The following is a 24,366-nucleotide window of genomic DNA, read 5'->3' on the forward strand; positions in this document are numbered from 1 at the left end:
TGGAAACTGCCAGCCTGTAGGCTGGGGCATACACCATTGGCTCTGCTGGGTCTCCAGTGTACCAAAGGCTACCGATGTGAGGACTTCTCAGGGTTCAGGAGCACTTAGTCCAACTCCTTGAAATAATATATATTCTGTTGGTTCTCTTTCTTCGGGGAACCCTGAGTAATAAAAGCTTCCCAAAGTCTATCCATGAAAGCAAGGCATCTGAGACAACAGATTAGGAGCCCTGCCCGAGAGGCTTTTTTGTGCTCAGGGTTTACCCACAAGGCACAGAATATACAGGACAAATCTGTTGTCACGTGTTCAATGACTCAATACTAGTTGGTTTTTATCTAATTCAACTGCATAGCACTCACACTTTCCATTTTACCCTCTGGCCTCCTATCTAGGAAGCACCCCTGCCCCAGGGCACACACTGTGGTCACACACCTCATGCTCAGCTATGAAGGAAGATGCTGATGATGCTACACACCTACTAGACAGACAGGCCTTAGGGACCATTATACCCGTGCTGCTGCCATTTTAGCTCTTCTTGCTGACCCAGCTGATTGCCCCCGGGCCCCTCAGCTCACTGCTGTCTTCATCTCAGGTGTTGGGAAGGGGCCTGGGTCTTGTGTAACAGGCACAGGACAATGATGCTGTCTTCACATGACTCCAATCGCTGCCTGCAGTGGTGGAGTTATTGCTTGAAAACTTTATTTTGGACTACAACCCTGGAGTTTTAATAGTAAATAACCAGTTATAAATTTGTGTTCAGAAAAAAAAATCAAGTAATTCTGATGTGAGGAGGGAATGACACCAGTTAATATTTTTTGAGACTGTTCAAGAATTGTTCTTTATTGATTCTGTATACCCAGTAAAAGAAAGAGTGCAGAAAAGGGGAAGAAAATTAGCTTCTTATTCACATATACCTATTTATACATTGCCACTGATGGAGAAACATGAAATGCTACATCATTTTATTTTTATGAATTGATTACCTATTACAGATCATTACAGATGCCACTAAACTATTTTTTAATCTTAAAGACCAAAGAAACAACTCTCATAGTAAATTGACTTCCAGCATAGAGAATTCCCCATTACAATGCTCAGCTAATACATCCAAATCCAGTCTTGGCTGAGATGGGTAAGGAATGGGAAGACTCATGAGCATCAGCTGACTCAGCATTTTGGGAGGATATTTTTAAAACATCTACATAAATTTTAATGGGCATGCTAAATCATGTAATCAATTTTTAAGAAGCTAAAAATATTATAGATGTACCAGAATATTTGTATGATAATGTCCAAATTTATAATAGGAAACAAAGTATAAATACAAGACAAATATCAACCAACATATATGTCCACATAGTACAATTTTATATAGAATTACATAGAATGTTGCAGATCTATATGTACTGACTAAAAAAATGAACATGACAAATTTTTGAATGAAATTGAGTGGCAAGTAAATTTTAACTGGTACAGATTTTAAAAAGAAATCACACTGGTTAATGTATCTTAGCTATTAAGTTACATAGAAAGGAGGCTCAGAAACAAAACTTTTCTTTAATTGTCTAGACTATTTTTGATTCCAAATAATTTCTTTGCTCCTCAAAATACAGGTTTGATATCTAGAGTCACTTTCACTAACCTTAACTTCTATCCCGTGAGGTGGACGACTGGAGCCATCTGACTCCTCAAGCAAAACAAACCTTTTCTTTAATCTTAAAAAATGTAGAGAGTGTTGTTTGTCCATCCAGCCCTACAGAGACTTGATCCATGTTGGGGGAATCAGGACTCAACTGATAGCAATACATCAACACTGCCTTAGTCTCTCTGACTGCTGTGAAAGGGTAAAATAGACTAGGAGGCTTATAAACAACAGAAATTTATTTTCCACAGCTCTGTATTCTGAAAGTCCAAGATCAAGGCACCAGCAAATTTGGAGTCTTATGAGGACCCACTTCCTGGTTCATAGAACTCTATGTTTTCTGGATGTCCTCAACTGGAGAAGAGGAAAGGGAATCCCCTGAGCTTTCTTTATAAGGGCACTAATCCTATTCATGAGGGCACCATCCTCATGTCCTAATTAACTCCCCAAAGCAGCACTTCCTCAAACCATCACCTAGGAGTTAGGGATTAAACACATAACTAGAGAGAGGAAAGCAAACATTCAGTGTCTAGCAAACACCCAGTGTTTCTCTGCTCTTCCTCTACTTCGAGGCAGCATCAGTCACCACCATCTTTATATTAGTGTGTATTTGTCCAGAACTTGCCCAGTACCAATCCTATACTTTGTGTGCATTAGTACAGCGTTCCCCTCAGAGCAAGTTTCTGCTTGTTCTGTTGTACAGAGTAAGGAAACTGGAGCTGAGAGAGGTTGAGAGAATGCCCCAGCTTCACACACTACGAAGGAGACAGTCTGCACCCAGAATCTGCACACCCCTCTCTGCTTGGCCTCTCTCACCTCCTGGGGATACACCCGTGGGTGTGGGTGGGTCTTGTGAAGATCTCCGGGAGGCCCTATGTCCCATCAGCACTGAACACTTACATCAGCCAGTGAGTGAAGCGCTTCCACAAAGAAGTTGAGTCACTTAAAGGCAGTGGAGATCCCAGGGTCCCAGGAGAAACTTACAGTTGGAAAACTGGAGCTCATTTCCTTTTGAGGAAATCCTGTCTTCAGGACACTAAATGGTGCCACCACCACCCGGGATCCAGGGAATGCCCTCTAGTTCCCCAAACACTAACTGCCATGGAAGCTTGATCCTTGGAAATACCATTTCTTTGTTCCTGTGTCTGATTGCATTTTCCAGAGATAACCATATCGAGATCTCCGATTATATGTGGTCTTTTAACAAATGACCTTTGTACTCCATCTATTGCACAATGGGGTCTATGTGTTTGTTTGTTTTTCCCCTTGAACCTAGTGGAATCTTCTGACAGCCGCTGGGAAGCACGGGGGTAGTTGTGTAATGTGACTTCTGAGGCTGGGGCATAAAATGGCGAACATTTCCTCCTTGCTGTGTAAGGACATGTATCTTCACACCCAGCTGTAGTTGGATTCTTATTCATAAATATTCATTCTCTCCATCTCACTTGCATGGGCAGTAACACTTCCCTGCTTCTTTGGTGTTGGGCTTGGCTGTGTGACTCGCTTTGTCTGATGGACTCTGTGGAAGGGACACTGCCAGTCCAGAGCCTAAGCCTTATGAGTCCATTTGTTTCCACTCACCTCTTGTACCTCTGTCATGGCCACACATAGAGCATGACTTGGCCAATCCAAGGAGCATGAAGGATGCATGGCGGAGAGCTGGCTGATCACCTGGATCAGAAAACGTGCAGCCAAACACAGACCTGTGCATGACCCTTGTTTTCAGGAAGAGTGTTGGAATGCTGTGTTACAGCCACAGGTCATTAATACAGGGGGTTGGGATGTTTGAGTCCTGCTGACATGACAAACCCAGAAAAAAGGCACTGACCTCATAGCTAGAGGTTATCTGAATCCATCTGTGGACTTAATTTAGATTTGGGGAGAAAACAAGAATGATCTCACTTAGCTTCTCACCACATCAAATTATAATTATGTATCTAAATAATTTTTAAAAAGCCTCAAGAATTATAATAGAACTAGAGGCCTGATGCATGAAATTCATGCAAGGGGCTCGGTCCTCGAAGCCCCCAGCCCCGGCTGCCTTACGGCACCGCCCACTGGTTGTCCAGGAAAGTCGTTCCACCATCTGGTGTAATTAGCATATTAGATCTTTATTATATAGGATGTGAACTGATATGTGCTGAGGCAACTCAGTGAATCTGTGATGTTGGTGACATTGTATGAAAGGGCAAAAAGTAATAAATAAAATATAAATCAACACGTGATCACGAAATCTGAAAAATTGGATTTTATAGCAATAGCAGTCCACTGGATTCATGGACTCAATACACTTTCCTTTAGAAATTCTTGTTAAATGTTGGCATGAAGCTTTTAAAGCTCTCTTGTTGCTTCACCTAAAGCAAAGTCACTTGCTAGTGAAGCAGCTGGGGGTATGTCTTACGCCCCTCCTCATGCATTCCCGTGCAGCCCCAGTGAGTCCTGTCACTACACACAGAGAAGAGCCCAGAACTGCAGAGGCACAGGCACAGCCTCCCTGCGGCAGAGACAGTCAGCGTCACACGCCTCCTGAGAAGCTCATCAACGTGACCACAATGCTCATGTGAATAGTAAGTTAAGATGAAAAAAGGACACTCTTTGCTCCATTTCTCTATCAGGTGTGACTTGGAACATCAAGTCTCATGGGCATGGAGTGTGAATGAGCCTTTTCCAGCGCAGGGGCCTTAGATCAACCACCAGCCAAACTTAGGCAGGAACCACAGCCATTCGTTTGACACCGAGTGGGCTCCTGACATCCGTGCACCATATGTGTAAAGGGGGAGTATGACCAACAGTTTATCTCCACCAAGGAGGGTATGCAAATGGCAAATCAGCCCGTGAAAACACAACTAGCCATTCGGAACATGCAAATTAAAGCCACAGTGATATGTCACTACAGACCTATTAGATTGGTTTAAATAAAATATAGTGTCAACACCTAATGCTTGTGAGGATGCAGAGAAACTGGATTGCTCCTCCCTGCTAGTAGGAATGTAAAATAGCACAGCTATTCTCAGATATAATTTTGTAGTGTAATTGTCATATAAATGTAAATATTTGTATTAGTTAAGTTGTAAAACATAATAATTTAATATATGTATATGTTACAAAATGTTTGCCAGAATATGTTTCATTAACATCCATCCCTTCACATAGTCACATATTTTCCTTGTAATGCGAACTTTTAAAATTTACTCTTAGCAACTTTTGAAAACACAATACAAATATTATTAACCATAGTCACCATGATGTTCATTACATCATCAGAACTTATTTATCTTGTAACTAAAGCAATTCCTGAACAACTAAGCACACAATTGCCATTTCAGTTGTCAATTGTACTCTTTCTTTTCTATCCGCTGCTCCTCCTTGAAAATGTTTCCGGTGCAGCTGATCAAACCTTCCTGCATCATGAGCAAGAGACCTGCCAATCATTTGCAACCCACAGGGATCTGTTCAGGATGAGCTCACGTCTCGGTCAGGCTAACCAGGGGCCATGAAACAATTCCCAGACTGTTTGTGCTGTTGTAAGAGCTTTTCTCATTCTTCTGAGGATACTGTCCTTAGAAATATGTAAGTCTGCAATTCCCAAAGTGAGGAAAGTAGTCTGAAAATGAAGCCAACAAGGAAACAGAAAGTCTTAGGCGAAAGAAAGAGTGTGACAATATCTCTCAAGTAGGCTCATCACAAACCTACTAAACCAAAACAAGTGCCGAATGTGGACAGAGAGAAAAGTCCAGGCTGCAGGGCAAGAAAAGCACGTATTCAGGGTCCTGATTGCACTTTGGGAACAAAGAAGCTGGCAGCAACCAGGAAAGTGTTCCATCCAAGGCAAGCATGTCAAACTCAAAGGCTAACCCGGGACAAACAAACGAGGCATGTAGCCTGCGGGCGGCGAGTTTGACATGCTTCATCCAAGGATTAGGTGCAGGGGCTTTTGCAAAAGGGAGAAAAGGAGTATTCAGGTTCCATTAATTATATGCCCAGAACTATGATTAGGGAAAAATAGAGCATTTTCTATTTTACAAGTCACTTGTTTCTCAAGAACATCTCTTCCCATTCCTGAGAAGAAACCTATTTCGCAGAGCTCTTAAAAAGCACAGTATTCTTGCAGACCTGGCAAAGTCCTTTCTCAGCAAATAACTTCTTTTGGGAAGTCGGCAAGGTCAGGGAAGCTTGTCTGTCCAACAAATAGAGTCCATGATATAAGAGGGATGTGGTCATCACTTTTAACACAAGAAAAACTTGTAGATACACTGTGGACTTCTGCTGGTTACTGACCCCCTCTGGGGGTCTGGTTTGTTTGCCTTGTGCAGTATGCATCCCCCAAATCCCAGGGGGACTGACTCATTAGCTTGGCTTTACTGGCCTCAAAGCAGACCTAAAGCTGTGAGTCAAGCACAACTAAAGCTCATCCTCTGTTTCTACTTGGTTTGTTGTGTATTTTATTAGATTCCACATGTGAGTGAAATCACATGGGACTTTTATTTCTCTGACTGGCTTTCTTCACTTAACATGATGCTCTGCAGGTCCATCCAGGCTGTCGAGAAGGGTTAGATTTCCTTCTCTTTATGGCTTAGTAGTATTCCATTGGGTAAATGTAACATGGTTTGGTTTTGTTTTAATCCTCACCTGAAGGTACGTTTTTATTGATTTTCAGAGAGAGAGAGAGAAACATCAATGTGTGAAAGAAACACTAATCCAGCGTCCTCCCGTTACAGGCCCCATACAAGCCGCAACCAGGGATTGAACCCACCCCTAGGTATGCGCTCTGACGGAAACCGAACCCGCAAGCTTCCAGTGCATGGGATGATGCTCCAACCAATTGAGCCATCTGGCCAGGGTTGCTCCACTGCTTTTTTATCCACTCATCTACTGATGGGCACTTGGGCTGTTTCCAGATCTTGGCTATTGTAAATAACACTGCTGTGAACATAGGGGTGCATATAGTCTTTTGAATTAGTGTTTCAGGTTTCTTCGGATATATTCCCAGAAGTGGAATCACTGGGTCATAGGTAGTTCCATTTTTAATTTTTTTAAATGAACTAACAAAATAGAGACAGCCTCATAGATAGAGAACAGACTGACACCTGGCAAAGGGGACAGAGGTTGTGAGGTTGTTAAAAAGGTTAAGGTATTAAGCAAAACACACACACACGGAAAAAAAAAAAAAAAAAAGAACTCATAGACCCGGTCAGGTGGCTCAGTTTGTTGGAATGTTGTTACATACACCAAAGTTTTCGGGTTCCATCTCCATTCAGCGAGTATGGGAGGCAACTGATGTTTCTATCTCATCTCTCTCTCTCTCTCTCTCTCTCTCTCTCTCTCTCCTCCCAACCTTCCTCAATCTCTAAAAAATCAATAAACATATCCTGGGGTGAGGATAAAAAAAAGAAAACGACTCATAGACACAGACAACCTTTGGTGATTCCAGAGGGGACGGAGGGTAGGGGGACATCGAGGATGAAACAGGAAGGATAAATTATGATGGGAGGAGACTTGACTTGGGCTGGTGAACACACAATACAGTACAGAGATGATGTATTAGGGAATTGTACACCTGAAACCTATATAATTTTATTAACCATACCACTCCAATATATTCAAAGGAGAAAAAAACAAAAATTAAGTAAATAAATAAGTTTATCCTCAAATAATAAGCTCCCCTGGAAAATGCAGCTTCCACTTTGAGAACATGTGTCGCTGCAGATCCTCACCCAGAACTGACTATTGCTTTCCAAGTCATTTACTCTGACCCAGACCGCGCAGTGAAGACGTGGTGTTCTGGAGGTTGGCTTTGAGGGAACACAGTAAGGTACCAGTAAATCCTGGATTGTCAAGAACAGGTATAAAATGACACAAATACTTCTATTTGGTATGGGGAAGGGAATCAAGAACAGCGGTCTCTCCTGCTTCTTTCTGAATCTGTTTGGGCCTCGGGTGCACTGTTTAAGCATCAGGTGCTATTGTTAATAAAGATAACTGTGCTTCTTTGAATGAAATGGGAACCCTCTCCTTGCTCAGCTGGGGTACAGTGGGGCACGGATGGCGACATAAAGGTGGCTAAGCACCTGGACAACCACTGTGGGATGGCCAGCGTGGCCAGCTCTCCTGCTGTGTGAGATGGTGGAGGGAAAGAGAGACATGATGGGGACAGAATATCCAGAGGAGGAATTTTATCTTAAAACTGATCAGACCTTGTTGTGTGGGATAAAACAGTTGAGTCATTGAAGATCTAAGCTGTGATTTGAATTCTGTGACATTTTACACTGGTCAAATGTTACCACTTCTTTAATTGCTGCTACCAACAGCTTTGCGTGATTGACTTGCCTAATAACTTGTGAATTTTCATGTATTATAAAGATGTGTAAAGTTTTACCTATAAAAATAAAACAAGTGTAAAATGCAGGTGGGGCTCTTTCATTTAATGTATTAATGTTTTGTATAGTGAAAAAGGTGATTGGGCTCTAAAGGCGTTCCTGAATGCATCCGTGGTCCTTAGGAGAAGGGCTGGGCCTTCTGGCTGTTCTAGTGACGAATATGGAGATCTTAGGTCAGATGCCCATTGGCTGTCTAACCCAACCCTGGAATGGAGCAAAATTTGACAAACAATCCTTACAGACAATAGTAAATCATTTTAATACAGAAAATTTATATTTTAGAAATGTGAACACACAGACTTGGGATTCCAAAGTAGCCTAGGGACTCAGCTGTCATGGTCATTTGACCCAAGCTGATTATAAACCACCGAGTTACAGGATGAATGTCACAGAGCCAGTTTCTGGGCATCTCCCCCAAATGCTAGTGAAGAGTGTGTGGCTACTTTGCCATCGAGAAAGGACCAGACACAGTGGATTATAGGAGTGTTTGTCCATTGGGGATGAAAGATAAGAGATGAGCCCTTGGCCAGTGTTTTCCAATGGTTAGAGCATCAGCCTGAGCACCAAAGGGTCATGGGGTTGATTCCCAGTCAAGGGTACATACTTGGGTTGACCAGGCCCTGGAGGCAACCAATCAATGTGTCTCTCTCACATCGATGTCTCTCTCTCTCTCTCTCTCTCTCTCTCTCTCTCTCTCTCTCACGCTCTCTCTCTCACATTGATGTGTGTCTCTTTCTCTCTCTCTCACGCTCTCTCTCTATTTCTCTTTCTCACTCTCCCTTTTTCTCCCCCTCCCTCTCTCCCTTCCATTCTCTCTAAAAATCATTGGTAAAAATATCCTCCAATGAGGATTAACAAAACAAAACAAAACAAAAGAATAAGAAATGAAGTGTAGGATGAGCTCCAGGGTTTGAGGCTGAACTTCAAAATAGTGCTGTAGCCTCAGAGGTGGGGGACAGGTAAGAGCATCAGAAGAAAGAGTCTGAGGCCTAACCTGGCTACCTCTTCCGTGAATTTATTGTAAAAAAAAAAAAAAAAAAAAGAAAAAGAAAAAAACCTTGTGACATTCTGCAGGTCAAAGAAGCATATAGTTCCATTTGTTCCCAGTGTGTTTAAAATTCTCATGTTTCCACTCAAGGAAATGCACAGAGTAGGGAGTAGGTGGAAGTATTTGAGTTAATAGACCTTGTCATTCCTTATGAGGATATGAGATAGAGGTGAACTGGGGACTCAGCTCACAGGCCTCCAGCAGCCTGTAGCCAAGTTCATCTCTCCTGGACCCCCTGCCGTGCCGGACAATCAATGTGGTCTCCCTTCACAGGGGCTGAAATTTTGAACTTTGACCTAAAATGGAAAAAAAGAATGTACTCGGGGGGATTCTGTGGGATTTGAGATCATACCATCCAGCGCTGTCACGGGAGGCTTTGGAGGCTCCTGAGATGAATCAGTGGTGCCGGGATGGACCTAGAGTGAAACATCTGGAATCGATGTGCCCCCACAGTGCCCCAGTCATCACCTGTGGGAGTGCCAAGCGGGAGCTGGTGCTTTAGGGAGAGGGAGGCCTGGGAACACCAGGAGGAGGAGGAATCTGACAGGAACCCAGGGGAGCCCCGCAATGAGACAGGATAAAGGTGGTGTCTGAGCAGAGACTGGTGGTCAGCATCCCTGAGAAAAGAGAAACCACGTTTAGGGAAAGTGGGGAGAGAGTGAGCTGAGGTGTGGGAGATGAGGCCGGGTCCACACTCAGGTTTTACAGACACAGGGACCACTGGGAGTGCGGTGAAAAGACTGGTTATGTTACTGTAAAACCAACTAGCCAGAAACATAGCTGCTTGCCCATCTCTAACTGGGCTTAGCTGGTGGCATTTCCTTGGAAGTCTCTCACATATATGGGATAATCTCTACGCTTGACGGGGCTGGCATTCCAACGGGGCTGGCATTCCGACAGGGCTGGCATTCTGACGGGCTCACTCCCATGCCTGTCCTAGATGCTGCTGTGAGCCGGCCATTCAGCCCTGGCTGCTAAGCAGGCAGCCGATGGCTCTCTCCATGGCTTGGGCTCCCTCAGCATGCGCACTGGCTCTGAGAGGAACATCCCAAGACAGTGTGCCAGAATGCCCAGGAGGGACCCAAGGCCCCTATGACCTGGCCTTAACCCCCAGAAAACCTCTGCTGCTGCGCTGAATTTGGGGGACATCCCAGGTCCCAAGGGAAGGGACTGACAGCTACCTGGTGATGTTAATCGACTTTGACCAAAACTGTAAGGCAAAGAAAAGCTTTACTTGGGACTCATTTTTTAAGAATTACAATGAGACACAGAATTAGGTAGAAACCAAACTGTGTTTCCAGGTGGAAAGAAATTGACAGAGTTTAAAAAAACAGAAAGGGAGGGAAGGTTTAAAAAGGATTTCACAAGTTGCATTGAAAAAGCAGTGATTGGTGCTGGCCAGCCGACTTACACGTGCTACATATGATTAATTGCTTATGTTTATTGCTGGATTTTAAAAAAAGTCTTTTTTCATAGAGAGCTCAGTGGTGCTGAGCCGGCCCCAGAAGCTGTCTCAGGATGTAGCCATTGGGTTTAGAAAAGCCGTTTCATAAGGAGCCGGTGCGTTCGCTCAGCTTTCCAGAGGCCTCCTGGCTCCAGTTCATGTTGCTCTCTGGACGGTGTCACCTTCATTTTGCTGCTTTTCTCTCACATTTCCCCTTTCCACCAGGATATTTTCTTAGAAATCATTGATGATCAATTATTAGGAAATATGGATGGATATTGCAATCCATCATTGAAACACGACATTGATCCCTCGATGCCAGGAATGTTTATTCCCAGTATGTTCTGTTGCATGTGGGAGGGAAAGCAGTCTCCTGAGTGTGCAGAAAGAGAGCATACGGCCCCATTTCAGCAATAGGATGCCGGTAGAAAGCACCCTCTATGGCACGTATTCCTCAGATCAAACTTCCTTGGTAGAGGTGGTCTCACGGGATTTATTTGTTGTAACATGTCTAGGCATTGTGCTACCATTATTCTAGTAGTGGCTGTTAGTCATTGTTCAGTGAATCTGGCAAGGCACCTAATTAAGGGGGCCAATAGTAATCATGAAAATCAATATCATTGATGCCTGTGATATAGAATAAAGTCAGGTCCCTATTCTTACCATCAGCCAGCTACATCAATCTGTCCAACACAACCTATAGGGTAATGTCTGTCTGTTCAAGGATTTAAACATTTTGTTTCAGAACCTCAAGCTGTTGCTCCACTTTACCTGATTGGTTAACAAAGAAACAATGTCCCATAGGGCAAAGCACTGCTCGATTGGCAACCAACACATTACAGGCCTGTGGTTTAGGACTCTTTCGGCCCGACTGCCCATCATTTCTTGCTGTTCTGATAGAGCAGTTGCAGTAGAATTCCATGGTTGTGCTACCAGAAGGATTTCTGGTAGACTTTTCTATTTCAGCTATTCCATGCCAAGGAAAAAAAGCTCTAGTGAGGGCATATTGAAGGCCTTGCTGATGTATTATGGGGTTTGGGGAGGAGAGAGGCCTGAAGAGGCCATGCCCCAAATCTCAATTTTGGTTGCAGTTTACAGACAAAAGAGCCTAGATTGGGGATAATGGCAGAGGAAGGGGATTCTTTCTGATTTCAGCATCAGATACTAACATAACAATACCACAGCTGCCTCACCATCAGGTTGGCAAGGTGATACTACTATATATGGGTTCCACATTAAAAAAAACAATAACACCCAGTGCCCTCAAGTGAGAGTGGATAATGGGGCTGAGATAACTAATCAGGTTTGGGTATCCTTTTTTAAATGATCATCATGAATGCCTGAGTGAATGCCCTTAAGTGTAGCAACATGAGAATTAATAAGTAATATCTGATTTTGGCCCTTTTGATTAAAACTGAAGGGCAACCTTATGGATATGGTGTTTCCAATAGACATAATTTAGACATTGGGGTTGGAGATCATAATGTAGACATTGGTCTCCAGGTAGCACACTATGGAAAGATTGCACCATCAGCTGAGAGTTGGAGTTAAGAACCCCTGCAAGTTCTTTATAGTAAATCAGGAGGTTTCCTTTCAGCAGTGCAGGTTTACACATTCCTTGATCTAATCTCGTGGATCTGCTGGTCCGTAATCATTTCTAAATGAGACCATCGGTCTTTGCCGGAAGGAGCAGACCTTAGGTTGAACAACGCCAAGGAAAATGCCTCAGAGCAAGGCAGATTAAAAGACTCACAGGTCTTTCCAATTGAGTTTTAATTACCCTCATAGACATTCCACAGGAGCAGAGGACTGGCGATGATAAGCACAGTGGAAAGGTTGCAAAATCGGCAGATCTTACAGATTGTACAACGTGTCCGGTGAAAGGAGTTACCTGGTACCTATGGGGCTCTGACAAGGTTCCCAAAGTGGGAAGCTCATCTGTGGGAGTATTTTACTGACTGCTGAGGCTGTGCCTCGGTGGCATGGGAATGCTTCCACCCAATGAGAAAATAAATCATTACTAACACATACCTGTATTCTGAATATGGGATTGACTAAATAATGTCTGTGTGCCAGATCTCAAAGGGTCCTAAAGGCAAGAGAAAACTCCCCCGTGGAAGTATGAATGAGCTTTCCAGGCTTGTGCTTTGGGCAGACTTGGCATTTGGGGTATACCTGGGAGCTGTCTCTAGAGATGTCTCCCAGGACTATTGCTTTCCCCATAAAGCGATGTTGTCAGTGTTCCAGTGAGTTAAGTGATGTACATACTGTAATTTGTGATGTTGTATGCAATCGGGGAGGAGTGGTCAGTTGTTTGGACCTACTATAAGATTCTTTGGGGGTAAAATTTGAGCCATGTTTCAAGCGTTTTTTTTCTTTCTATTTTATAGAACATCTTATCTTTGAAATCTGCAAGTGCTTCAGCCAATAAATAGCTCAGGTGCTTTATTGGGGTCCGAGATCGTCTTAATGCTGCTAACTTAGCAGCAATGCCACCAAATGATTACCTCTAGTTTTCTTCGTGTATGTCATCAAATATCCAGGGATTTTTATGATTGCTAGACTTAGCAATTGGACAGCCTCTAAGAGTTTTAAAACATAAAAGCTGTCATCTATCTTTTGTCCAGAAGAAGTCAAGATGTCTCTGTCTGCAGAGCCTACAGAAGTCATGGGCAGCACCAAAGGTGCACCTGCTGCCAGTATAAATGGTCGCCATTCTACCTTGGGCCAACTGCAAGCTCAGATGGATGCAGAGAGCTCTGTTTGTTGAACAGAAGTTGCCTAAGGCATTACACTGGCCTTGGTGGTTTTATTCAGACAAATTGCACAGCCAGCTAGATTGTGGCCTGCTTCTCCTTCTGGGTAAGAACCATGAGCAAACCAAACTAATTCAACATTTTAAGAGATATTTTCCATAAATCAATCTGAAGAGTAAGTGGTCGGTCTGTTAAAGTCAGGGAGTCATGAGGGGTGTTGTCTGATGGCAGAGGAAGGAGAGTAGCAGGGTTCCCAGTGTCACAGTGAGCAAGAGTCACATTGGATGAAGACAATAAAAGAACTCTGCTGGCAGAGAGGCGCTGAGTATGATGGGAGTGAGGTAGGGCTGAGTATGATGGGAGTGAGGTAGGGCTGAGAATGATGGGAGTGAGGTAGGGCTGAGAATGATGGGAGTGAGGTAGGGCTGAGTATGATGGGAGTGAGGTAGGGCTGAGTATGATGGGAGTGAGATAGGGCTGAGAATGATGGGAGTGAGGTAGGGCTGAGAATGATGGGAGTGAGGTAGGGCTGAGAATGATGGGAGTGAGGTAGAGCTGAGTATGATGGGAGTGAGGTAGGGCTGAGTATGATGGGAGTGAGGTAGGGCTGCCACTGAATGAGGCACATGAAGAATCTGTGGAGCCCATAGTACTTCTGCTACATGCTGTAGTGCTTTGGTGATGGCCTCCATAGCTCTCCCTCAGGGAGAGAGGCTTTGATAACCAAACCTAATTGTTGACTATAGTACCCAATGGGCCTGTATTGGCTTCCATGTTGTTGGATCAAGACACCTGAGGCATTTCCTTCTCTTTCATAGACAAAGAAGTAAGAAGGGCAATTTGATGACTACAATGTCCTTTTCCCCCAAGCATAGGTAAAGCTGACTGAGGTACAGATCCCCGGCTCATATTTTTGGATACTGAGCAGAAATTCCCTGGTGAAACCATGTAGTCATCCTTGGGTTTAGGAACTCTTTTAAGAATGGCACAGAGCTCATCTTCAGTCCACAGGGTGTAAGAAATGAGGGCTGTTTCCTGGGCCCGGTCCATCTGACAGGGTAACTTTACGTGGGGCAGTAAGAACAGGGGTTCCAATGGAGCCATCAGAATCAAAAGGGAGCTTAGTGACTGCAGGGCAAAGAGGGGGACAGGCAGGCCACTCAGGAGCAGAAGTGGCAGATAATGAGAGGTCGGGAGGACACTTACAAGTTTCCTCAGGTTTAGTCAGCCTCTAGGAGAGCGGAGATTTTGCTTCGTTTATTTAGAATTTCAGATTGGGGGAAAGAAAATTCTGAACCACTTACACTTTGGGGGTCTCAAATGCCAATTAAAATAGGCTTTTCATTCAGGTGCTTAGTTTTGTGGTCTTTTTTTCCCCCCCAATTGGCTGAGCAGATAGACTAGTTGGAGGATTTTTAAAAAGTTCTCATTAGCCCGGTTTAACTGTAAACCATGCCAGGTAACTACAGCCCACAAAAAGGAAAGTTGCACAACAAGTGCCTGTAATTTTTGTGCATAAATCCAGCAGGAGGTCCAGGGGTTGCAGCAGTTCTTCCGTTAGAAAGTGAACTTCTCATGTTTCAAAAAAATTACTAGCCGAAACCGGTTTGGCTCAGTGGATAGAGCATCAGTCTGTGGACTGGGGGGTCCCGGGTTCGATTCCGGTCAAGGGCATGTGCATTGGTTGCGGGCACATCCCCAGTAGGAGGTGTGTAGGAGGCAGCTGGTCGATGTTTCTCTCTCATTGATGTTTCTGGCTCTCTATCCCTCTCCCTTCCTCTCTGTAAAAAATCAATAAAATATATTTTTTTAAAAATTACTACTCACCAGACAGGCATTTTCAGTCCCATGGACAAAAGACTACACAGAGGACACCCAAATAGGCCAGAACCTCACACAAGATGGGAAGTTCAGGTCCAGCAGGAAGTATCTTTGGATCCGGGACCAGCAGGGAGGAGACAGAGTGCAATGGACCCTTGTTGGTTCCTTACTTGTCTGCGCAGGGGCCGGAGCAGGAGGCAAGTCACTCCGGGTCCCACACCTCTGACACCTCATAATGGCAATCAATTTTGACCAAGAGCGAAAGGCAAACAAAAGCTCTATTTTAGCAACTGAACTTCAAGAAACACAGATGGGGGTAGAAAGAGGAACATATTTTTTAAAAAATATATTTTATTGATTTTTTACAGAGAGGAAGAGAGAGGGATAGAGAGTTAGAAACATCGATGAGAGAGAAACATCGATCAGCTGCCTCTTGCACACCCCCCACTGGGGATGTGCCCGCAACCAAGGTACATGCCCTTGACCGGAATCGAACCTGGGACCCTTGAGTTCGCAGGCCAACGCTCTATCCACTGAGCCAAACCGGTTTCGGCAGAGGAACATATTTTTAAAGAGAAAAAAAGGGGGCTTCCAAAGGGATTGCACAAACTGCTTTGAAATAGCTGTGACCGCGGCTGGCCAGCAGGCGTGCACGATGGTACGCATGGTTATTGCCAGGTGAACATTTATCTTTTATGCGATCAGTGATGCAGAGCCAGTTCCAGGGACTGTATCAGGAGGTAGCCGTTTGGTTTGGAAAAGTTCAGATTCACACGGAGGGTGGCGAGTCAACTCAGCTTTCCTGAGGCTGCCTGGCTCCATTTTAGGCCTCCTGGTCTCTTGACAAAATCAACTCCATCTGCTTTTCTCTTGCAGAGAGGCAGGGTCACTTCGCAGGAGAGCATGGCGGGGGGCGGGGGGAGCTATGGCTGTGGTCACATTTGGAAAATGCAGTCTGCCGCATTCAGTCTCTGGTAAACCACTAGAGAGGTCTCCTTGTGGCTGTCTTCTTACCTCCCCACAACAGGCCAGCTCAGGCTGCTCCTCACGGATCCTGCAAGTTGAGCCAAGACCCTGAGCAGAGCCTCAGGCTGATGTGAGTGACCGAGCTGGGCCTCGCAATGAAAAAGACATTAGAAGCCTCTATAACTTTCAAAGGCATTTATATTTATTTAAACTTGTAAAAAGTTCCAAACCGCATCTATAAAAAAGCATTATAAAAGGAGCCAATACTATGAAATACATAAAAGAGAAACAAATTGAATTACTACACAAGACTTACCTGTAGCATAGACTTACTACTAGTACTTCTCATATTCCATATCTTCATAATTTCTATTGTATTTAAATCGCAAAAGAGGCAGGTGATCAGAATATTTTGAAGAGTAATTCAGGTGTGTGGGTAATTTCAAACCTGGGTATCATATAGGAGAGGAGAAGGACTCAGAATAGTTAGGAAACTCTTCAAAGCACCACAGGTATTTCTATTATTATCACCAAGTATCGTTACAAATCAGAAGTTATTAAAATCCGTCCTGTTCCAATGCCTAATGATGGAAGAAAACATTAATGGTAATTAGGCCACATTTGTGTGTTTCCCTAAAAAATCAAACGTGGTTTTGTTTTTAAATTTATTTTTCTTTAAACTGATATAAAAGTCTACAAAGAAAAGAAAACACATGTATTTTAAAGAAAAATATTAGTGGTGATTAAACATATGTAGATCCCAAGTTCCGTCAATTTAAACACTGAATTTCACAAATGGTCACAGTCATCTCTTTTTGTAAATGAGTTCAAATGTAAAATGATTACAAAGAGCCGCTCCATGGTCTCTTATCTCACAACCCGAAGGGTCCTGGGTTCGATTGTGGTCACGGGCACGTACCTCGGTTGCAGGCTCCTCTCCGGCCTGGGCTCTGGTTGGAGTGCATGCAAAAGGCAACCAGTCAATATGTTTCCCTCACATCGATGTTTCTCTCTGTCTTCCCCTCTCTCTTCCACTCTCTCTAAAGTAAATGGAAAAATATCCTTGGATGAGGATTAAAAGAAATAATAAATATAAAGACCGTATTGCTAAAAACAGCTAACCATCACCTGAGCCTTCAGCACCTCATTATCTATCTGATGGTGCATGTTCTTTCAGTGTATCAAGAGGGCAGTATCTGGATAGCACAACAGAATGCAATATGCCTGTGTACAACACAGTTTTGTTAAGGGCCCATGCTTTACTTTACATTCCAGAGCTTATTTATTTACAAGTGCAAGTTTGCACCTTTGACGACATTCACCAACCACAAGAAATTTCTTATAAAACTAACTATGCAATTTTCATATGACCCTGAAATGCAATTTTTTTTCTTTTCTATCACCCCAAGATCCTGAAAGTGTTTCAGGTGTGGCTTACCAAACCTGCCCACAGCAGAAACCCCAGACCTGCTAATCATGTGCAACCTGCAGTCACCTCTTCCAGGTGAGCTCATGTTGGCCACCTAGAGGCAATGTCACGCTAATAGCCAAGCGCCTTTCTCTTTCTTCTCAGGACACCTCCTTAGAGCATATAAGTTTATAATCACCAAATGCGGATGTAAGAATTCTGAGAAGAAAGCCAAAAACAAGGAAGTAAATGTCTGGGTGAAAAGAAGGGGCACCTGGTTGTGACATCAACCAGGTGATTAATACCAAACCTACTCAGCTTTTGGTGGAATCCAGCTCTACTTCAAGAAAAGCTACCCTGTGTCACATACAGAAGACTCTTTCAAAGCTTATTGAGTTAGGTGTCAATCACCAGAACAAGAAAAAGGTATGTCTAATGCAGAAACCAGTCCTTAGAAATAGGGTGTTATCAAAAACGTCCATAAATTTGGCAATGGGCAGTGCTGTAATACGGTAGATGGCAGTAGGAAAATTTCTGTTCTTACTAAGAATTTGAAAATATTTGTGACAAGGTGGTTGACCGGTCACCTATTGCACCTGGGATATAGAAAACAGCTAACCAGGCTGGAAAACTAGGAAATGGCAGAGAAAATGTGGAACGTAGGGATGGATTGATGACTCTTCACAGCCTTCGCTGAGCTCCAGCAAGTAAATTACTTCTTTTACAGAGAAAATTCTCGGCATGCCAGCACACCTGGAAGCAGAGGAAAGGGAAGAAAAACTTGTGTGAAACAGCCTTTCTGAATGGGAGTAATTGAAGATGTTTTAGATTCTGTTCATCTTTTTACTTGCAGATTTTGAGATACTAAATTCCCTGCCCCCGGCTAAAGGGGGAATTGAGAATAAAGTGGGACAGGAGATTAGATAAGGGTAAGAAACCAGAGCTTTTGTCTTGTTTTTTACCTAGGGCTTTTAAAATATTAATTTTATTTATTTATTTTTTTTACTTTTTGAACCCTTCATCCATTTATTTCACTTACCACCGAATCTGGCAACCAACCACCAATCTGTTCTTATATCTATGAGCTTGTTTTCTGTTTGTTATGTTTTGATTTATTTTGTGTTGGATATTCATGTACTAGAGCGACCACATGGTATTTGATTTTCTTGGTCAAACTTATTTCACTTACAGTAATACCATCAAGGTCCATCTATGTTGCAAGATTTCATTTTTCTAATGGTTAGCATTATCACATTGTGTGTGTGTGCATGCGTGTGTGTGTGTGTGTGTGTGTATTATGGGATAATCAAGGTATGGTAACAACCTAAATGTTCATGAACCAGTAAATGGATTAAAAAAAACTGTTTCTTATTCAAAATACATATTTAAAAGGTATGTGGACCTCTATTTTTATTGCTTCACTATTTACAATAGCCAAGATATGGAAGAAACCCAATATCACCAATAGACAATGATAAAGAAGATGTGATACATATATACAGTAAGCATGATCCAATGCCAATTAAGTACTTAAAGGCAAGAGTAGTCACTTCCATGTTACTAGGCCTTTGGATTAAATGTCATTTAATCAAGGACATGTCCACTTTCAAACGAGAAATTCTAGGCATGGCTAGTTCTGTCATCACCTGTGTTGCCTCACCTAATTTTTAACCCAAACTTATGAGGTTATTGGTATTCACCACATTTATGGTGAATAAAACCAAGGTTTGGAGAAGATAGGTCATTAGCCCCAAATTTATGTCTGTCAGAGATGATGTTGGATTTATCTGCATTTGGGTGGTAAAACTGTGAAATCAAGAAGTAAAAAAAATAATAAAATGTTTCAATTATTGTCTCATTTTTCCGTTACCTATTTTAATGCAGACAAGGCAGTAACATACAATGGTTTTAAAATAGAAGCTTTTTCATTGCTTCTCCTATCCAAAATGAAAAGCAAACGTCTAAATCAGAAGTGTTGACCTAAAAATAAAATCCAAACCTGTGGAGAATTTTTATAAGAGTTTGTTTGAGCCAGCTGACCACATATGCTGGGGAGCAAGATCTCACCTGCTCCAGAAAATAAGAGTTGTGCGGCTTCTTTTATGCGTTTGAAATTTAAAATGGAATGTAAGGGAGAGTATATGAAGGTGGCAGAAAGCAAGATGGGAATGTAAGTACAGGATAGTTAACAAGATCATATGCTCTCTTGAGGTTGGTTAGAGCTTATGGCAAAGATGTGTGCATCTGGATGCACAGAAACAATGAACAGGGCTTGCTTAAGTCAAAGATAAATCTTGTAATAAAAAGTTAGACACCTGGGATGTGACTACCCACCGTGACCTGCCCACTTCGGAATTTATGATCAGATCACCTGTAAAGGGGTTACTTTACATAGGACCCCTTTTTCATAAACAGGAAGTTCAGCCAAGTCTTAACTTTTTCCCCATTTCATCAGCTGGGCAGAGCCATCAAACTATCCATGCTGAGGTGGCAGTTCTCCGTTACGCTTATCAAAAATTTCTGCCTGGGGGTGCAATGCCTCTATATCAGAGTGCTCAACAGGAGTAACGCAACATTTACCATCTGATTTTACCATGCTGTCACTCTTGGAAATCACCAGGGGAGACATCCACCTAACCCGTATATTTGCCACATGCTTTACTACTTCTCCACAAATTGTTCCTCTTTCTCTTGAATTTCCCTGGAGATCTATCTTGGGGGAGGGGCAGGCAATTGCTAGTCAACCTGCTGGACTACAGCAATGTTATGAGGCATCATAGAGTGTCTAATGACTTCCATATATTCCCCTCTTTATTTTCTAAACTGAGATATGATTCTCATATGAGAAAGTTCACCAGATAAGCATATACAATCCACTGGTTTTGTTATATTCACAGAAAGTGGAATGATGGTTGCCAGAGGCTGGTGGGAGGGAGAAATGGAGAATTGTATTGAATGGGTGCATATTTTCAGACACGAGAATTCAAATGCGAGTGTACCTAATGCCACTGAACTGTACACTTAAAATGGCTTAAGTGGTAATTTTATGTTATGTTTATTTTACCATGATTTTAAAAGAAAACATGCCCAAGAGATAAAATGCAACAGCAGAGTGAGAAAAAGTATTTGCAAATCATATATCTCATAAATTAATAATATCTAGAATATATAAAGAACCCTTACAACTCAACAATAAAAGAACAAATAACTCAATTTTTAAATGGGTAAATTATTTGAATACCTATTTCCCCAAAGAATTGATGCACATATGCATAAGTACTTGTAAAGATATTCAACATCATCATTCATCAGGGAAATGCAAATCCAGTACAAAATGAGATACCAATTCTACCTATTAGCAGGGACACAGTTTAAAAGTGGACAGTAGGATGTTAGAGAGGATGTGCAGGAATCAGGACCCTCACAACATGCGGAGGGGTTGTAAAATAAAGGAGCCACTGTGGAAAGTGGCCTGGCATTTCCTCAAACCCAAAGGGGATGCCATTCTTTGGAGCAGCACCTGCCACACAGCCTCCTGTGAGGCAATTGCCTGAGGGCAGGGGTTCCTGCAGTAGCAGGTTTAACTATCTTATCGATCTGTGACCCCAGGGAAACTGTAAAGCCATATATCAGAATATCTACTTACATCCCGTGATCACTGATTGGGTTGAAATGCATGGTGTTCTCAAATAATACAACTCCACTGATTTAGAATACAACATATTTTTAACCACCTAACAGATTCAGGTTCCTGTGTTTGAGAGAAGAGGGCTTCTATATTCTCAATGATTTTAAAGTAAAATTTAAATGAACTGATTTTTAAAAATTGTATGGGGTTGCCAGGATTATTCAATAGAGGTAGGATGATCTTTTCAACAAATGATGCTTGGAAAATCAAATATCCACATGCAAAAGAATAAAATTAGACTCTTACCATAAACTTATGCAAAAGTAAACCAAAAAATGAATCAAAGACCAAAGCATGAACACTAAAATTACAAACCTTAAAATGAAAACACAAAGGAAGAACCTCATAATACTAAATGTATTAGTAATTTTTGGCAAAAAAAAATACATTAAAAGAATAGGCAGCCAAAAAAATAAATGTTTCATATGATCAAATAAAAATTTTTAAATTTCCATCTAAGGTCACTATTGACATAATAAAATGGCAAATCAGAGGATTTGAGAAAATTCTTGCAAATCATATCACATTGGAAACCTGTTGCAATGCTGGTAAGAATTTAAAATTGTGCGGCCCCTGTGGTAATCATAGAAGAAAATAAGCCCTGAATTTTCAGCCCTGGCCGGTTTGGCTCAGTAGATGGAGCGTCGGCCTGTGGACTAAAGGGTCCCAGGTTTGATTCCGGTCAAGGGCATGTACCTTGGTTGTAGGCACATCCCCAGTAAAGGGTGTGCAGGAGGCAGCTGATTGATATTTCTCTCTCATCTATGTTTCTAACTCTCTATCCCTCTCCCTTCCTCTCGGTAAATAATCAAATATAAATTTAAAAGCATAGAATTTTCAGACCCAGAAATTTATTCCACTTCTGGGTTTGCACCCAAAGAATTGAAAGGAGGAACTCAAACATTTGTACAACTATGAGGACAGCAGCATTATTCAAAGGAGCCTAATGTGGGTGTAAGCCATATGCCCACCCAGGGATGACTAGAGAAACAAACATAACACGTTTACTCACAAAATATTATTCACTTTTGAAAAATAAAAATTCTGACATGTGCTAAAATATGGATGAACATTGAAGATATTATGTTAAGTGAAATAGCCAGGTACAAAAGAAAATATTACACGGTTTCACTAATGGGATATACGTAGAGTAGTCAAATTCATAGAGACAGAAAGTATAACATTTCTATTTTATTGCCAGGCACTGGGGGAGGGAGGAATGCAGAGAACTGCTTAAAGGGGACAGAGCTTCAGTTTGAGGAGATGAACAGGTTCTGAATGGAGAGTGATGACAGCTAAGGACAATGTGAATGAGCTTCATGCCACTGAACTGTGCACTTAAAAATGGTGGCAATCAGTATTTTTATGTTACATCTATATCGCCAGAGTAGAAAACAAAATTATGTGCCTCATTGAGGTACTAGAAAGTTTGTCAATCTAATTGTAAGTAGAAAATAGGTACTAGTCTTCATGAACTGTGACTCCCTCTTTATTTTTTAAAATGAAAATATGCATAGAAAACACTGATGTGGGAAGGGACGTGAGATCAGAATAATATTGTCTCACAGGTATTTTCTATAATGAATACAAACAAACATACAACATTTCTGGTTTGTGTTCCCTAAATACTTAACTATAGAAATTAATATGTAATATAGAAATATACTTTCTTCATTTAAAACATTTTCACCAAACATCATTAAAATGCTGGCATTAAATGTAAATCAAAGTAAAACTTCATTGAATAAAAGTCTAAAGTAAATTTCTTGAGTGAAATCTCAAGAGCAGCTGGTTGGACACTGAGGAAGACATGATGGTTCATGATGCACAGAGGGGCCAGGTAAAAGCCGTTTTGCTTCCCCCTCGCCTCCATAGATAAGCCACATTTCTCTGTAAATGAGTCCTTCCTGGGGACCTGGAGAAAGGCCTGGGAGGGAGGAGACTCCCTGCCTGGGTTGACAGGACAGGAACACTAGGAGTGTCCCCCTTCCCTGGAGCCCTCCCAGTCCGTCCCAGTCATCCCAGCACCAGGGCCTGGACCTCCATGTCTGTGCTTTGGGCATGGCCATCCCACTCCCCATTCTTCCCAAGCCCAGCTGCGCCCCTCCTGAGACAGTGAGCACCTCTGCCTGTGAGCCCTGCCTTCCCCCACCCGCCCCTCCTTTGCCTCAAAATAAACAGGAGCCACCAGAGAGATGGCTGTTCTCAGCCCTGCTGGGATTTTAACCGAAACCCCTAGAACTGAGAGCAAAGGCAGGGTTATGCTGCAATACCACTTGGGGTCCCCTGTGAGCTCTTGTTCCTGAACCCCCTGCCCAGGGCCTGAACTGTAGGTAATGGATTAACATGGGTTCCAGTCCCTCCCTGGAATGCTTCTCAGTGTTCTCCTGGTTCTACCTAGCTAGTCACCCCAGGTGTCACCAAGGCAGTTAGGACCAAGTGAGCTTTTTCCTTTTTTAATTTAAAGTCTTTATTGTTTAAAGTATCACAAATGTCTCCCTTTTCCCCCATTGACCTCTCTCTGGTCATTCCCATACCCCAGAATTGAGATTTGTCACTCACCTGGAGACCCAAAATTTGGCGGGCCTGCACACAGACTATCCTAGCCAATGAGGCATTAGTAAGAGATGGGGGCGGGGCTGGCCAGGCTGCTCAGGATCCTTAAATGGGAGGCCTTGGGGCCACAACCATGCATCAGAGACCCCTGGACCTGCCACCGCTGACTGCACCTTCTCAGCTGCATCCACCGCAGGTGAGTGCTTCTGCCAGGCCAGGCTGGGCTAGGCCACCCCAGGAACTGGCCTGCCCACCACCTTGGGGGACAGGATCCTAGGCCCCCAGTGGGAAAGATCCTCTTCCATTGCTGGGCAGGACACAGCAGCCTGAGCACAGCCCATCCACTGCTGGGCCCGCGCTGCCTGCCTGTTTCAGCATCTGTGGAAGAGGCAGGAGTGTGGGTGGGCAGGGAGCAGGGCTGCGTTCCCCCAGGTCCTGCCTGCTTTCCTGGCCCTTGTCCCTGGCCAGTGATCTGAGCCTCAAAAGAGCTGGGCCCTGTCTGGAGGCAGGAACTGGTTTGTGGGGGTGTCTCTGGGCTCCATCATGCCAAGTGAGCACTTCTCTGGTTGGGGGAGGAGTGGGAGGATGGGTGGCCCAGGCCAGGTGGGGGCAGCTGAGCCCTGGCTGCCCTCCTGCCCACCTTCCCCTGGCAGGGCCTTT

At 43.1% G+C, this 24,366-nt stretch overlaps 1 protein-coding gene across 2 annotated transcripts in view; it reads left to right on the forward strand.

Annotated features, from left to right (window-relative positions):
- Positions 1 to 24,366, forward strand: part of LOC307111506 (uncharacterized protein) — a 32,643-nt gene that overhangs the window by 6,792 nt on the left and 1,485 nt on the right. The gene's annotated exons all lie outside the window — the stretch shown is intronic.

Source organism: Cnephaeus nilssonii (genome assembly GCF_951640355.1).
Source record: "Cnephaeus nilssonii genome assembly, chromosome: 14".
In the NCBI taxonomy this organism is placed as follows: Eukaryota; Metazoa; Chordata; class Mammalia; order Chiroptera; family Vespertilionidae; genus Cnephaeus; species Cnephaeus nilssonii.